This window comes from Leiobunum rupestre, chromosome 7, assembly GCF_980474605.1.
Source record: "Leiobunum rupestre chromosome 7, qqLeiRupe1.1.hap1, whole genome shotgun sequence".
Taxonomy (NCBI): Eukaryota; Metazoa; Arthropoda; class Arachnida; order Opiliones; family Sclerosomatidae; genus Leiobunum; species Leiobunum rupestre.
Window position 1 is genome coordinate 52,744,254 of NC_143390.1, and position 15,035 is coordinate 52,759,288.

A 15,035-nucleotide genomic window follows, 5' to 3' on the forward strand; every position below is an offset into this window, starting at 1 on the left:
CCACATATAATGACACCAATTTTGACCAACATCCCGTAAATTTTGACACTACTTTAAATGGTTTGTATCTCCGGGAAACTTCCATAAATGTAGCAAAAAAGCCTAAGCCCGCGATAAATACCCCAGATTCGGCTGTTATACACACATCAAAAACCCCAGAACCTGCTGTGATAAACGTGAAAAAAACGCCTGAAGCTGTGATACATTTTTCAAATATTTCCAAAGGCTTTCCTTATACTAGCACGCCTAAATCTGATTGTTGTAGTTCAAAAATTACGGCAAAAATGCCTAACTCGGCGATAAATGTGCCAAATACCCCAGGATCTACTGAGATAGACATGCCAAAGACCCCAGAACCTGCTGTGATAAACGTGAAAAAAACTCCTGAATCTGTGATAAATTTATCTAATATTTTCAAAGGCTATCCTTATAGTAGCACCCCTAAGTCTGAATGTTGTACTTCAAACATTACAGGCAATAGGCCACGCAGATGTCCTTTGCGAGAGGTATTAAAAATAAATAACAATCTGGAAAATAAACTAAAAAAGAATAAGGTAGCGGTTAGTAAAATCTGCTTGAAATTGATAAAGAAGAGCAAAAGAATTCAGAGCTTTGTATATAAATTAGCGGCTTCAGATATTACTCAGAGAAAATTACTAAAGGATGTTAAACGGCTAAAAAAGGAGAACACTAAACTCTCAAAGCTTAATCGAGAATATGAGAGTATTCTTTTTAAATGTTACACTCCCATACAAATTAAAAGGTTGAAGGGGAAAAATAAATTAGAATGGGGGGATGAAGACCTTGCAAATGCATTTGCATTAAGATACTTAAGCAAGAGAGCTTACACCTATCTCAGGGAAAAACGTCATTATCCACTGCCTCATATTTCTACCCTGAAGCGTCACGCTGCTAAACTGGACTTTAGCCAGGGGCTTTTGGTTGACATTATAAAAATAATGAAAGCAAATGCCCAAAATATGTCTGAACTGGAAAAGTTCGTTTCGAGAACGTTTGATGAAGTCAAAGTAAGACCGCTGCTCGAGTACGACCCAAAATTTGATCAGATAGTAGGTGAGCACCAGCAGTTACAGGTCATTATGGCTCGTGGGCTTTTTTCCAAATGGAAACAACCAATATATTTAGGGTTCGACAAGAATATGACCAAAGAAATCCTCTTTTCAGCCATAAACGAATTGCACGAGGCCAGGTTTAAGGTTGTAGCTTGTGTAAGTGACATGGGGGCGAGTAATCAGGGCTTATGGAGATCTCTAGGAATATCCATTAACAGAACTTACATTGAAAATCCATCGGATCCTAATTTGAAGTTGTTTTTTTCGCGGATACCCCCCATCTTTTAAAACTACTTCGCAATTGGTTACTTGATCATGGATTTTTGCTCGATGGAGATGTAATAAACAAGGAACCAATTGTAGAAGTATTTAAAAACGATCGGGCTGAATTAAAGTCTCTGCACAAGCTAACGCCACTTCATTTAGAATGCCAAAAAAACCCAAAGACAAAACGTTCGTTTAGCAGCGGAGTTATTGTCGCACAGTGTTGCCACAGCTATTAGGAGAACAGGGTTGGCTAGTAAAACTGCAGAATTTTTGGATTTAGCCAACCAATGGTTTGACGTGATGAATAGTTATACCCGTATTGATAAAACCGTTCCAAAGTGTGGGTTTGGCGTTCATAAAAAAATTCAAGTTGCAATTTTGAAACAAATGATTACTTTTATGAAGGCCATGACTGTCATAGGTAAAAAAAACATGCAACAATTCCAAAAAGGAATTATTTTAACATCGGAATCTATGATAGGACTATATTTTCATCTTAGGGATAACTTTAAAGTCAATTATATACTAACCCACAGGGTAAACCAAGATTGCTTGGAAAACTTTTTTTCCCAATTAAGAACGCGGGGGGGCCTAGATGATCACCCAACCCCCTTAAATGCAATTTACAGAATCCGAATGATTATTCTTGGAAAGAACCCTGGGGTTATAACATCAAATACGAATACTGTGTCGCAATCAGATGACGAATACTTTATAACGAATGTTTTAAAGCAATCTGATATTTCTATTGACGTAGCTGATATTGAAAATCCAAATCAAGTTGATTCTAGCTTTAATTATAGAAGCCCAACACAATCTCCAATGAAAAAAGTTCCTAGAGTAATTCGTAGAACACCCCTCGTAATTATTCGGAAAACAACTGCTCCTCAACTTTCTATTTTAAACCAAGTACCTTTAAGTTTGCCCCCTACGAGTACGAGCTCTACTGTCCCCACACCTGATAAAGAAAACGAGCTTATTTTAAATAATTTTGAAGAAGGTGGAATGGAATATCTAGCGGGATGGGTAGCTAAAAAATTCCACGAAAAATACCACGATTTACATTTGAAATCAAATCGCAACGACCATGATTATATTGTACCTACATGGGTTGAACACCTCAGTTATCATGGTATAATAGTTCCTTCCGAGTCATTTTTAAAGGATACGAAATTTATAGAATTAGAGTTTTCAAAATACCATAAAGGAAAAACTTCTAAAGATATTGCTCTAAGCAAAGACAGGGGAGTTACAAATATTTTAACAAATGTAATTTCTGACCAACTTTTAAATTACCCGCGAGACATTATTTATACTTACGTCAAAATGAGAACTATTATAAGAATGAATTATTTAAATTCCAAATTTACTACCGACGCTCAAAACAGAAGGCAAGCGAAAAAAATAACAAAATACATCCAAAACAAAAATCAAAAAGTTCCTCAAATTTAATATTTTACATTATATATACTAAATGTTTTTAAAATTTAGCTTTAGCTTTTGTTTTTTGTTAAAATCTGACATTAAAATCGAAAGTTTTGCCACATTTTGGTATTTGTTTACTATTTTAATATTTAAAAATATAAATAAAATTTCTTAATTCAAAATCGCATTTATGGAAATAAAAATACTTCATAAATAATAAAGTTATGTTATTTGATTATTAATAAATTTTTATACTATTATTATTAAACTTATCTTGATGAAAACGGCAAAAATAATTGTGCCATTTGCCATTTAGTGCTTTACCTATAAGAACTTCGGGCAGGGCTAAGATTAGTATAAAAGCAAAAAACCGCTTATTTTGAAGGACAGACTCTTATAAGAACAGACGTAGCCACCCCGAAAATAGCTCTTTTGAAATCTGACCAGTGACGTCACTGGTCAGAGAGAAATATACCTCTCTCTATTCGTTTCGACTTTCTCTCAAAAAACGAGTTCCAGAGATGCGCCCCCCTTGCCCCCTCACTGTCCGTTTGCGGCCTACTTCGTATTAGCTGAAATAGTCGGCCGTACTCGATTTGCAGGGCCGTCAAGGTCATTCGAAAGAATATAAACCTTATTTCTTTATCGTTTGAAATGCGCCATCTACTGGGGATTCGCTAGGTATTATGGGTATCAACATTTTCGCGATTTCTGTCTGCTTAGCTAGGACTGTATAAATCGTCTGCTACTTAAGTTATCGGTAAGGCTTAATAAGTTTAGGTGTAAAATACGATTTTCAAACGAGATCGAGAGACAAAACAGGTAATTTATAATAAATAATTTCGCTTATTTTATTGAATGTTCAATTTTTAATGATAGTATATTATTTACAGTTCTTCAGAAACTCCCAAAAGGGGAGGAACAAGATGTTGTGTTATCGGTTGTGGGAAAAACAGCTACAAGAGTAAAGCTAGCTTTCATTTGTTTCCAAGGGACAAGACTTTGAAAGAGGAATGGATTAGTAGGATTCAATCAGCTCCTCATGATTTCTAACCATGCACAAGTTCAAAAGCAAATTTTGAAACTGGATTCCTTCAGCAACTTATTACGACACTATAACTTCCAGGGGGGGGTTTAGGGGAGTCGTGGAGATTGGAAGGGAGGGAAGATTCAAAAAGTTCCAAATGTAACCTTGAGAATCTGACCCACGCACTAAACTCGAGGGAAATTTAAATACTATTTCCCCGTGCCGTTAGTATCGAATTTATTTGTTTGGGATCCTTAGAGTCGGTATTGTCACAGAGTAGGTAAATGAAATCAATGGTAGTTATGCAAAAATATAAGTCTTCGTTTATTATTGGACTTGGTAAAAATAGATTCAATTATGGTAATTATATAAACATTGGTAATTATTTGGAGATGATTAATGCTTAATGGCTATGGTGGGCTCTTTGGGGTGTACAATGAATATAGCAGGGGTAGCTTCGGTTGGGTAAGTAATTAAATAGATTGGCTATGGTTGGCCGAATCTTTTTAGTTAAAGTTATACAAAATACACTTTAGAATAAATAACAAAAGAATGGAAAAATAACAATAGTTTAAAAAGTACTTATCGTTCTTCAAGTAACCGTCCTTAAACCAAGGAACGAACCGCACATAATTCTCTTCACCAAGAATTATCACGAAAAACCACGAATCCGACGCGAAATACCCGCACAAATACCGTGCACTTTAACCTTCACGTCGAACCGCGTCACCGGATGCTGTATACCACATCCTGATCAATAAACCCTTGAAGAAACGATTAAAACAAAACTAAAGGAAAACTCAATTATTGTCCAAAGCTGACTTGGCTTTATATACTAGATAAATAGATGACCCCTTATCTTATCGGGGTGTGTAAATAACTAAAAAAGTTACGGGGCTGCCAGATTAGGCCAGAGAAACGAAATGAAACAAAAACAATATATGAATGGTCCCTAGATGTATACTGAGGGGAAAAACGATAAAAAGTAGAAAAATAACAAGATGATCACTCCCGAAAGTTAACGGGTCGTGATAAACTAGCAAAATCTGCAGATACCATTTCAACCCAGCTGGAGTCAAACATTACAATGATTTTCTCCCTTGTTACTTTCCTTGGAAATCTTTTGAACATATTGTTTTAAAGCCTTTCAAAGGTTGGAAATTAACTTATAATTATTTATTTATAATAAATTATAACATTTTTACCTTGTTTTTATTCACAGTACGGTTAGGTTATAACTATCTGGTTCTTCCTCCGGATGAAACGTTGTTGCTAAGAGCAGATGTTGTTATTAACAACGAGGAAAGTACGTTACCGTTACCACAAATGAGCATGAAGAATGAGTTTACCATCAGCCACTGTGAACATTTGTGTATAATAAAATACCATTACTCATCAATTATTAATGAAAAGGATGCTCTGATTAACCAGTTGATATTTGAAAATAAGGAGCTTAAAGAGAGTCTTCAACCCTAGAAAAAAATAACGAAGACACCTTAAATGAATTAACGAATAAATGTAAACAATTAATAAATCTTGAGATGCAATTTAAGGTTTCCAACGCCACTAATAAGTCATTCAGCGTAACCACTAATCTACAAATAAAAACATTGTCATATTAAAAACTACATAGCAATAGCAACGGTAACTATATTTACACCACAGTCTATCCACTATAGACTCTGTTTACACTGTAAATGCAACTTACTTGTTTTGGTTTTCCATATTTGAAATATGTATAAGAGATTTCTATTCCTCACATTACCACCTTGGCTTAAATTTCAACTTTAACTATAAAAATTTAATATTTTGTATAATTTTAGGTACGAAAACTATAAAGAATAGTTTAGGAATAAATTGCTTACCTGTTTAAAGTATTCAACTTTTTCATTATCATTAAATAACCCTTTAAATTACGAAGATAATGCAGGAACGATTTAAAAAAAACTATTCCTAAGCAGACGATCTTTCTGAAAAAATTTCAAAGAACTCTTGGGAAAATTCGATTTCCCATAATTCTCAGAATAATTTGAATTTATTTCACCAGGTGTCGTATTCAAACGATAAAGAACGTTTTTTCGACCACGTGACGAATTATATGGCCTTGACAGCCCCGAAACTTTAAAAATTCTTGAACCTCCCCCCCCCCCTTTACAGAGAGACGGTGGCGGCGGCAGGAGATTTTGTATGGTGGAAGCTACAGCTTTTCCCGTCCGGTTAGAGATACAGTGTCCATGGGTAAACTCTCAATGAACAAATAAAATTTCCGAGATTTTGTGTCTATATATAAATTATCTCGCGTGAAGTTAGTTTCCCTAAATGACTTATTGGTAACTATCAATTATATATTTTTTTGCAGGCATAAAGCTATAAATCATACCCCCAATAAAAATAGGTTTTTTGTAAACCTATCAAATCAAACTCATCAATGAAATATGTTATAAACTAGCCTATCAAATCAATCATACCAATGCAATGTTATTTATTAACCTATCGAATCAATACTATTATTTTTTAAATGTTATCAAATAAAATCTCCATATATTTTGAAATAACTTATGTGGTAAATTAAATAGTTAATTTGAGGTGATCTTTTGGTCTCGAGTCGTGCCCTACATAAATCTGAGATAACTAAACAACGTCTGTTGAAAGCGCGCGTTTACGGTTGCGATATCTCCTCGAGGCTTTTTCATTTTGAAATGTCAAGTGGTTAATAAAGAGATTGAGTACGTACACCAAACTTATACGTGGAACGTTTAGATTGGGCACAATAAGTCTACTATGGTAAACGTACTCCCATCGCGTTATTATCAACGGCTTAACATATAATAGTTCGTTGGACATTGTTCGTAAGATAAGAAACACTTTAACTTTTCTGATATAATTTTAACAATTCTTTCGGATAATAAATACAATAATGTATTTACTTCTACTGTCAAGATAATAACTAACTTGAGACAAACCACCTGCATCATGTTCAAATTTGGACCCCAAGGTCAAACACGTAATTTTGTCGCTTCCGAAGACCTACGTTTTAGGAAACCAAGGATATTTCTAAATGATTTGTCTTGAAGAGGAAGAAATTTCTTTACTGTTTGAGCTAGAACTGGATTGTGCGCAACGCTTAAATCGTTCTCTAAAATCTCTTAATTTTACCGTAAAACTACTATTTTATAAATTCCACTATCTTGTTATGGTATAAATTGGGTTAGTGAAAAATTACAGCTGATACGTTCAAATCATCTTAACAAAGACCTTTAAACTTGACCCACAAAACAACTGGACATAAAGGAAACAAGCTGGTCGCAGACAAAATTTTATCAGTTTACTCATCTCTGAATAATTTTAATCTTGATTGAATCATTTTAATCTTGATTAAATAATTTCAATCTTGATTAAATCATTATACTCTTGATTAAATCATTTTAATCTTGATTTTACCATTTTAATCTTGATTTTACCATTTTAATCTTGATTTTACCATTTTAATCTTGATTTTACCATTTTAATCTTGATTTTACCATTTTAATCTTGATTTTACCATTTTAATCTTGATTTTACCATTTTAATCTTGATTTTACCATTTTAATCTTGATTTTACCATTTTAATCTTGATTTACCATTTTAATCTTGATTTTACCATTTTAATCTTGATTTTACCATTTTAATCTTGATTTTACCATTTTAATCTTGATTGAATCAGATGAAGATCTTTGATGGTGTCCTAATAATAATGAACGGTACCTGCCCTCGCTCCGGATTATAAACAATAACAAAATTATCCTTTCCGCGTGACGTCACTAGTGAGCTAGGGCCACTCGGACGGTGTTCTCTGGAACTTGTAGCGATTTCCCCGGCTACCCCTAAACCGAACCCAGAGGCTACCAGCCCAAGGAAGAACGCTGGACAAATACTGATTAAATTAAGCAATAAGGATCTCGAAGGGTTAGATAATTAATAACGTTTTAATGAATTAACAATGAAGTTAACGTACAAACTATAAAATAGTATGCCTAACACAATGAACTAAGGAACGAGTAAGGTATGGCCTAAAACTATACAACGTTTAACCTACGGTTACGTAACCAACTACTTCACCCAGTGCACTGGATCTAAATAATCGGGGTTATGCCACCGAACATACCGACTCTATGGTCACGGTCTAATTAAAAGTTCTTATTTCTTCTAAAACGAAATACCACCCACCGCACCTATCTAACGCCACTTAGCGGCACGAAGCCTTGGCTGATGCGAGTGGGATGATTATTTAAAAGTACTTATCTCATCGATGAGGTTGCTTTTGTCTTGGTCTCCTTAAGGAGCTGATGGCGGTGGCCGGGATTCCGAGCGTCCTTACGGCATGGTGGAACGAGGCACCGTCACTGTCGAGGGGCAAACGTGAGCGAACATTCCGACGCGTTGTATTCGGGAGTTTCACAATTCCCGCACTTTGTTTGGTCACAAGCAAGGTTTTATCGAGGAGCTCGGGCCAGCTTGGCACTGAGAGCTAAAAACTACTCCTTTATACGTCCTTCACTCTTATTTATAACCTTCTTCGGGTCGCTCCTCGAGCCACCCACCAGTCCACCTGGCGCAACCGCGTCACTGGTATTTCGTGGGAAAACCACACTCGAAAATAAAACACGTGTTGGAAAGTTTTTGGGCATTCCAGAGCTCTTAAATACAAAATAACTAAAAATATACAAAGCGTTTGACCCTCGAGTGCCCTCGTGAAATATATATACAATGGGGGTTAGCGAAATGGTCTATTCTCCCAGCAGGCTGGTGCCACTAACATTCGGAGGGAAACAAGTTGGCCTAGCCCCATAACATATACCAACTTATAATATTAAAATAAGTTGACTTAATAATTCGTCACAAACTTATAGAGTCAATACTATAAATATGCCTTCTTAATTTTTTCCAGTTTCACTTGCAACATCGTCTGCACCCCATAGGCTACTTCGCATACAAGAAGATTAGCGGGATTATACATCAATATAAAGACATTTTAGAAGTAACGTTTTCCGAATTAAGTTAAAGGAACATTTTACGCCAAATAACTGTTGTTTGTTTTTTCGATTACGGTAATTTTGTGATATTATGTTTTAAAAAGTGAATTAAAATTTTCACACTGCTCATATTCTGTTGTTCTTTTGTATTTAAAAACATACTTTCAATTTTTTATTTTTGTATCTTATTTAAAAATTGTTTTAAATAATATATTTTTAATTACTAATTTGAAATCTATCTACATGAACCAAAATAATAGTTTAAAAGAAAAAGACCACTATATTAAACAGTGCAAAAGATAATTTATTTTATTAATAAATAGTTTTGTGCACTTTTAATTATCTTTTTTCCTTTGAAGCTATATTTTCCTTATCGTTTTTGCGAAGATAACGATGAAAAGGCTTCGTACGTTATAGGCAAGGTGCTACCTACAAACCAGTTGTTGCTACGTCATGACGAAAAACGGGCGTTAGATGGCTTTTTGGGAGTGATTCCATTACAATATTGTGATTTAAACTTGATCAGAGTTGTTACTGATAACAATTAATGCTACATTTTAATTATTGAAAAGAGAAAAAAAGTGAGAGTGGGAATCGCTCCATCTTGAAGCTCAAGTGCTTCCCCGTCGATCACCACTTCACCGGCCAAGGTCCAAACGTTTATTTTTCTAATACGTTTAATCTCTTCTTGTTTGGGTCAGTATTTTATTTTTTTATTATTTTTGTTATTTCGTTATTGCCCTTTAAGTTCAACAATGACCCCGTCAATCGTGTAGCCGCCGTGAAGGTACATTTTGCCTAATTTGGTCTTTTATTTAATTCTTTAAATACCGTGTACCTTAAAAGAAAAACGAGCGAGGAAAAGTCTAGTTTTAAGTTATCGAAGGCGGAACACATTATAGAAATGCCATCCAAGTTTAATTAAAATTTACCGGTTTTAAAGAATTAGTTATAAGCAAATTTATTTTGTTACTTCTGAAATCTGTGGGCCACGCTGTCCTATTTTAGAACAATTCCGGTACCATCAGACCCAGTTTCTTATTACAGCGCGAACAAACTTTTGTTTATGATAAAAGGGAGCCCAGCTTTGTACGTGCACGGCCAACTTTGAATACGCGTTCACGCTCTATAGCGGATGTAAAATATATTCAAATCCCGTTTTAATTAGCGATGTTAAATACTCCCGCTTGCGGCGCAAAGTATTCTTATAAAATTACATTTGAATACAGGGTGAAGGCGCGGAAATCGAATTCATTTCGATAAAAAAAGCTTTTTTCGCGTGTCTTCGCCATATTTTTGTTCAAACTTTTAATAGATTGAACTTAGTAAATATGACATATTTAGAAATAAATTTAGATAAAATGAAATAAAGTTAATAAACTCATTAAAGGAGAATTCGGAAAGGGAAGAGTTAGTTATAAGGAGAAGCGTGTATGATGTGAAGGCGCCATTTTCGAACGAGTTTAGAAATGTACCTGTTAATATTCATATAAAGATATAAATTGTAAATTATGCCTTCTCTTCGTGTAAACTATTGTACTTCTAATACTAGCAAAATTTAATATTTATCCCACTAGAGAAAAAGGTTTATATTTGTATATACAATAAGTAAAAAAATATTTTATTTGCGTAAAGTAACAAACATTAATATTACAATGTGCAGTTGATCGTTTACATTTCAACTTTTTAAATACAAAATTTAAAGCGCAATTTAGCGGTGTGCAAAATACCAAATCGAATATTCGATTCGTCAAATGGAATAGCACTTAAGAAAGTTCGCGAATATTCGTTTTTCTTGATCAAATAGTCGAATATTAGAAAATTTAAGGAAAAACGTATTTGGTATTTTCAAATAGTTTGCAAACTGGTCGAATAACTGCGGGTCTTTTTCTAATTTGTTGAGTTTCAAGGTTATCAGAGGAGACCGCTGTGAAATTTCCGATCTAGTGCTTATTTCTGGCACCTCTCTTTAGGCCACAGCGACAAGGATCATATAAAGAGTAACTTGCACGTCCATTAATCATAGCGAGTGTATTAAAACTTCTTAGCGAAAGACAGAAGCTGTTTATTCTAGCGCCTATTGGCTAGATCATTCGCGTGTTCATTGTTATGGAATTTTCAAGAATAGCAAAGTAAAACTAAAACGGAAACCAATTTCAAAACCAAACTAATAACTGGGAGAAAAGTTGAAGTAAGTAACTTTTCAGGTACGACAAGACCTGGAATACCAGGAAAACCTGGAAAAGTCAGGGAATTTGAAAATATTTCCATAAGGTCAGGGACAAGTCAGGGAATTTGAAAATGATTCTACGTGGTCAGGGAATAGTCAGGGATTTTTAATAATACATATTTTTCAAGTATTTACCTCCAGACATAAATTTATTCTACAAAAATGGTCAGGGAAATTTCAAAATTTGGTCCGGGAAAACCTGGAATTTTCAGGGAATTTAGATCCGGAAATTTTGTACGAAACCTGGTTTTTGGATTTTTCGGATTTCAACTTTTGAGCTCACTAAATTATTGGTTTAAAATTATTATAAATTAAATTAAATATTATTTTTTATTTGTATTAAAAGATCTGCTCCTCCCTGTTTTACATATAACTAAAAACTCGAGATTTTAATGAAGTGTTTGCAAAGCATGAAAAATATAGCAGATACTTTGATTTTAATTGTAGTTAGTAGTTACTAAAGAATAAAAGTCGCTAGCTGACTGGGACCTGGGATAGTTAAACTTAAAATATGTGTATTTTAAATTTTGTTAGTAAAAGTTTTCCTTGAAAAATTTTAGTATTATACTTTAAATTTATTAAATAAAATAAAATATAAATTATACATTTGGTTTAGTATTTTACTATTTCAAGTAAAATGAACAGTGATTTCAATTACTTTTTTATTTTTTGACAAATATGCAAACTATTTGGTTATTTCAAAACCAAATACGTCGAATTATTTGGTATTCGAAATACTTTTTGGTATTTGATCAGTGAACTGGCTTAAAATTTGGCTCTAAAAATATTCGACCAAATTATTTGACGTTATAAAAATTCGATTTGGTATTTGACGATCCTTGAAAAAAATATTTGATATTCGATTCGATCCCCAAAAAATGGTATTTGCACACCTCTATTTAATATTTCCAATTTTATTTTATCATAACATTTCAAGTAAAACTAGCTACATTAAATGTAATTGCGTTTTTTACAAGGTTAATATTATTATTATTATTATTGTGGCATATTTAATCGTAAAATTTAAAATTTACAATAAATACATCCGAAACATTGAAGTATACATTACCTTTCATACAATAATGATAATTTGTGGCCAAGTTAAATCCTCCTATTTTCTAACTGGTACACGAATTTGAAGCCGACGTGCCACTCGACGTTGCCTTGGACCTACCTTCATCGGCCATTCAAAGACAGATAGGTTTCGAAAGCAAACGCTACGCGCTACAAGCCCGCATCATCGCCGCCGATTGATATGCTACCGATCAAAATAAAGACACAATCGGCTTTGATAAGAAACGACGCGACGCCAACTACAAAGAAGGTGATCTCGCTTTTAAGATCCATATATATATATATATATGTATATATATATATATATATATATATATATATATATATATATATATATATATATATATATATATATATATATATATATATATATATATATATATATATATATATATATATATATATCGAAGTGGGACTATTGCTATGGACGGAATGTTGATAAGTGTTTGTTGATGTTGTTGTTTGTTTGTTTGTCGTGGAAAGCGACTACACGGTAGATGGATCTGCGAAAAATAATTTATATAATATGTATTATTGGCGACATCAGGATTCGAACCCAGATTTCTGGCCGCGTAATCTTCGAAACCTACACCTTTACCAAGGAAGCCCCGCCGTCCTCTTCGAATTTCATGCTTGAACTTTTAGCCTTGAACACTTTTATAGTTTGTATAGTTGGAGATTTTCCGCCCTCTCACGCGTGCCGTTAATTTCCGCCCCTTCCAGCCAACCCCCTTAAAGGGAGAGTTACCGAAAAAAACCAGTTGGTCTCATTTAACATAGGATGGTAAATTATATATCAAACAATAGGAAATCACATGGGCTCAACAGCTTTTGTATTGGTTTGCCTACCAGTGTCTACTAAGGGTGTATGGGTTTGCCCACCCGAATACGCCGATCTAGAACTAATATTATGGCCTGAACCGACTTGTTTCAGAACTCTGAGTCGTTACCCAGGGCTGTGCGAGAAGTTATTACATCCGTTCAAATTCTTCGATAGACGTCTCCTATTACATTTGAGATTTCTACATCAGACGGGACCAAACACGACTTACACTCAGTAGAACGACGTAAACCATTTTCTCCTCGACCAGCTGACTAAGACGATTTTCCGGATCCTACCAAACAGAAAGGGCACTTTTCCGCCATATCAGATGAGAGAGAATACTCCGGGTCTGAATCCCCCGCGGCCCTCAGCGACAACATCCCTCCTACTGATTTTGTGGAGTCCGAGAAACTCTCCTTATCGGACCCTCCCGGTCAAACCCCCCGCAGATAAACAATTTCCGACGTGCTTCGGGACTTTCCACAGGAAATGAGGATATCGAGAAAACCGATCTCCGTTGGTCACTTCGCCTTCGAAAAGCCCCCGATCGCCTTCAATATTTACTCTTGCTCTCGTCGCGAACCGATCTACTTTGACAACGCAAGTGTATTTTATTGTAAAAGTATAAATAAATATCGTCAGATAAATCCGTAACTTGTCTTGCTACTTTCACCCGTGACAATATACTGATCTAGCTCCCAACCCCGTATCGATCTTCCAGAGCTTCCAACTCAATGAAAATCGTCGCTTACCCTAGATGAGTTACACGCGAAATTATGATGGCTTTCCTGTCTAAAGGCAGCCCCCACTCCTTGGAAGAGTTTTATCCGACCTCGCAGTCTGAAAGGTTTTTCTCTGAGACCGGCAACGTCACAACCGCTTCTCCCTGACCATTTTTGAAATCAAGAGGGGCCCTGGATAAAGCATCCGCTTCAACGTTTAAGTTCCTGCGTCGTTATCGCACCTCAAAATAATACGGCTGTAGCTCCAAGGCCCTGAGGGGAAGTCTACCCACTGACTCCTTAAGCATCTTCAACGCTTGGCGATCGGTTTCGATCACAATGTCAATACCCTCGACAAACATTCGGAATTTCTTGTGGGCGTATACCACAGCAAGACACTCCAATTCCGCCTATTAGTTGTGCTCCACCAGTGCGAGTTCCGGCCTACAAAGGCTCTAGGGGTCATCCTCTGACCCCCTTTCTGCTCTAAGAAACTAACACAGCACGTAAGCCCCTTAAACTCGCATCGCCATTAATGAGAAAATCCGTCTTTTTAACCTGCCTACTTAGTTCCAACTTAGCATTAGTAGGGGTGTCCTCCCAATGCCATTTTGCATCGTTTTTCAGCAAGAAATACAACGGCCTGGCAGTTTCCGCCATATTTGGGATTAACTGCTGATAATACCCAATCGTTCCGAGAAAACTCTGCAATTCCTTTACATTCTTGTGCTTAGGGAATTCTTCGACGATAATATATTTACAACCTTTTAAAATGAAGCTGGGAATTTTATCAGTGCCTGATACCGTGGTTGGCTTCAATTTATTAATGGCTTTGATCACATCATTTTCAGTGGTAACTAATTTAAAGAAATTATATTGCGGCTAACAATTTTTGCACTATTAGGTTCCTCTTAATAAGTACGTTGGTAAAGTGGAACTAAAAAGTGGAAAAAAGTGACGGGGCTATTGTTCAAAATAGCTGAAATAACTTTATGGCATACTAATGAGTAATTATGTTACATATGGTTAAGGCCATAGATAACTCTTTATAAGTAAATATAAGGTTACCTTCAGCGAAACTTATTGGCAATGGGAATCGAAAATCTCCCATCTTAAATTATAATCAATAACAATAATTAAAATTTAATTGATTTCGTCCATAAAATTAAAAATTAATCCATAGAAACAATTCATCCCCCAAAAAATATTTAGCAAGAATATATAAATTTTTCATCATTACTCCAACCGCTTTCAATACTTGTACGCTAGTTTGTTCCATGGCTTGACCTTGGATAAATAATAGTAGTTCCTTCCTGGTTATATCAGTCTATAGTTCCTCGTGTATTTGCTACGTGTTTGTTACGGGTTCTGCATTGTAGAAG

At 35.1% G+C, this 15,035-nt stretch overlaps 1 protein-coding gene across 3 annotated transcripts in view; it reads left to right on the forward strand.

Annotated features, from left to right (window-relative positions):
- The first annotated feature begins 9,265 nt into the window (after positions 1-9,265).
- Positions 9,266-15,035, forward strand: part of LOC149937231 (alpha-(1,6)-fucosyltransferase-like) — a 45,679-nt gene continuing 39,909 nt past the window's right edge. For all 3 annotated transcript variants that reach the window (XM_090181596.1, XM_090181597.1, XM_090181598.1), the window contains exon 1: positions 9,266-9,500. The gene's annotated coding sequence lies outside the window, so the exon portion shown is untranslated. The remainder of the gene's footprint in view (positions 9,501-15,035) is intronic.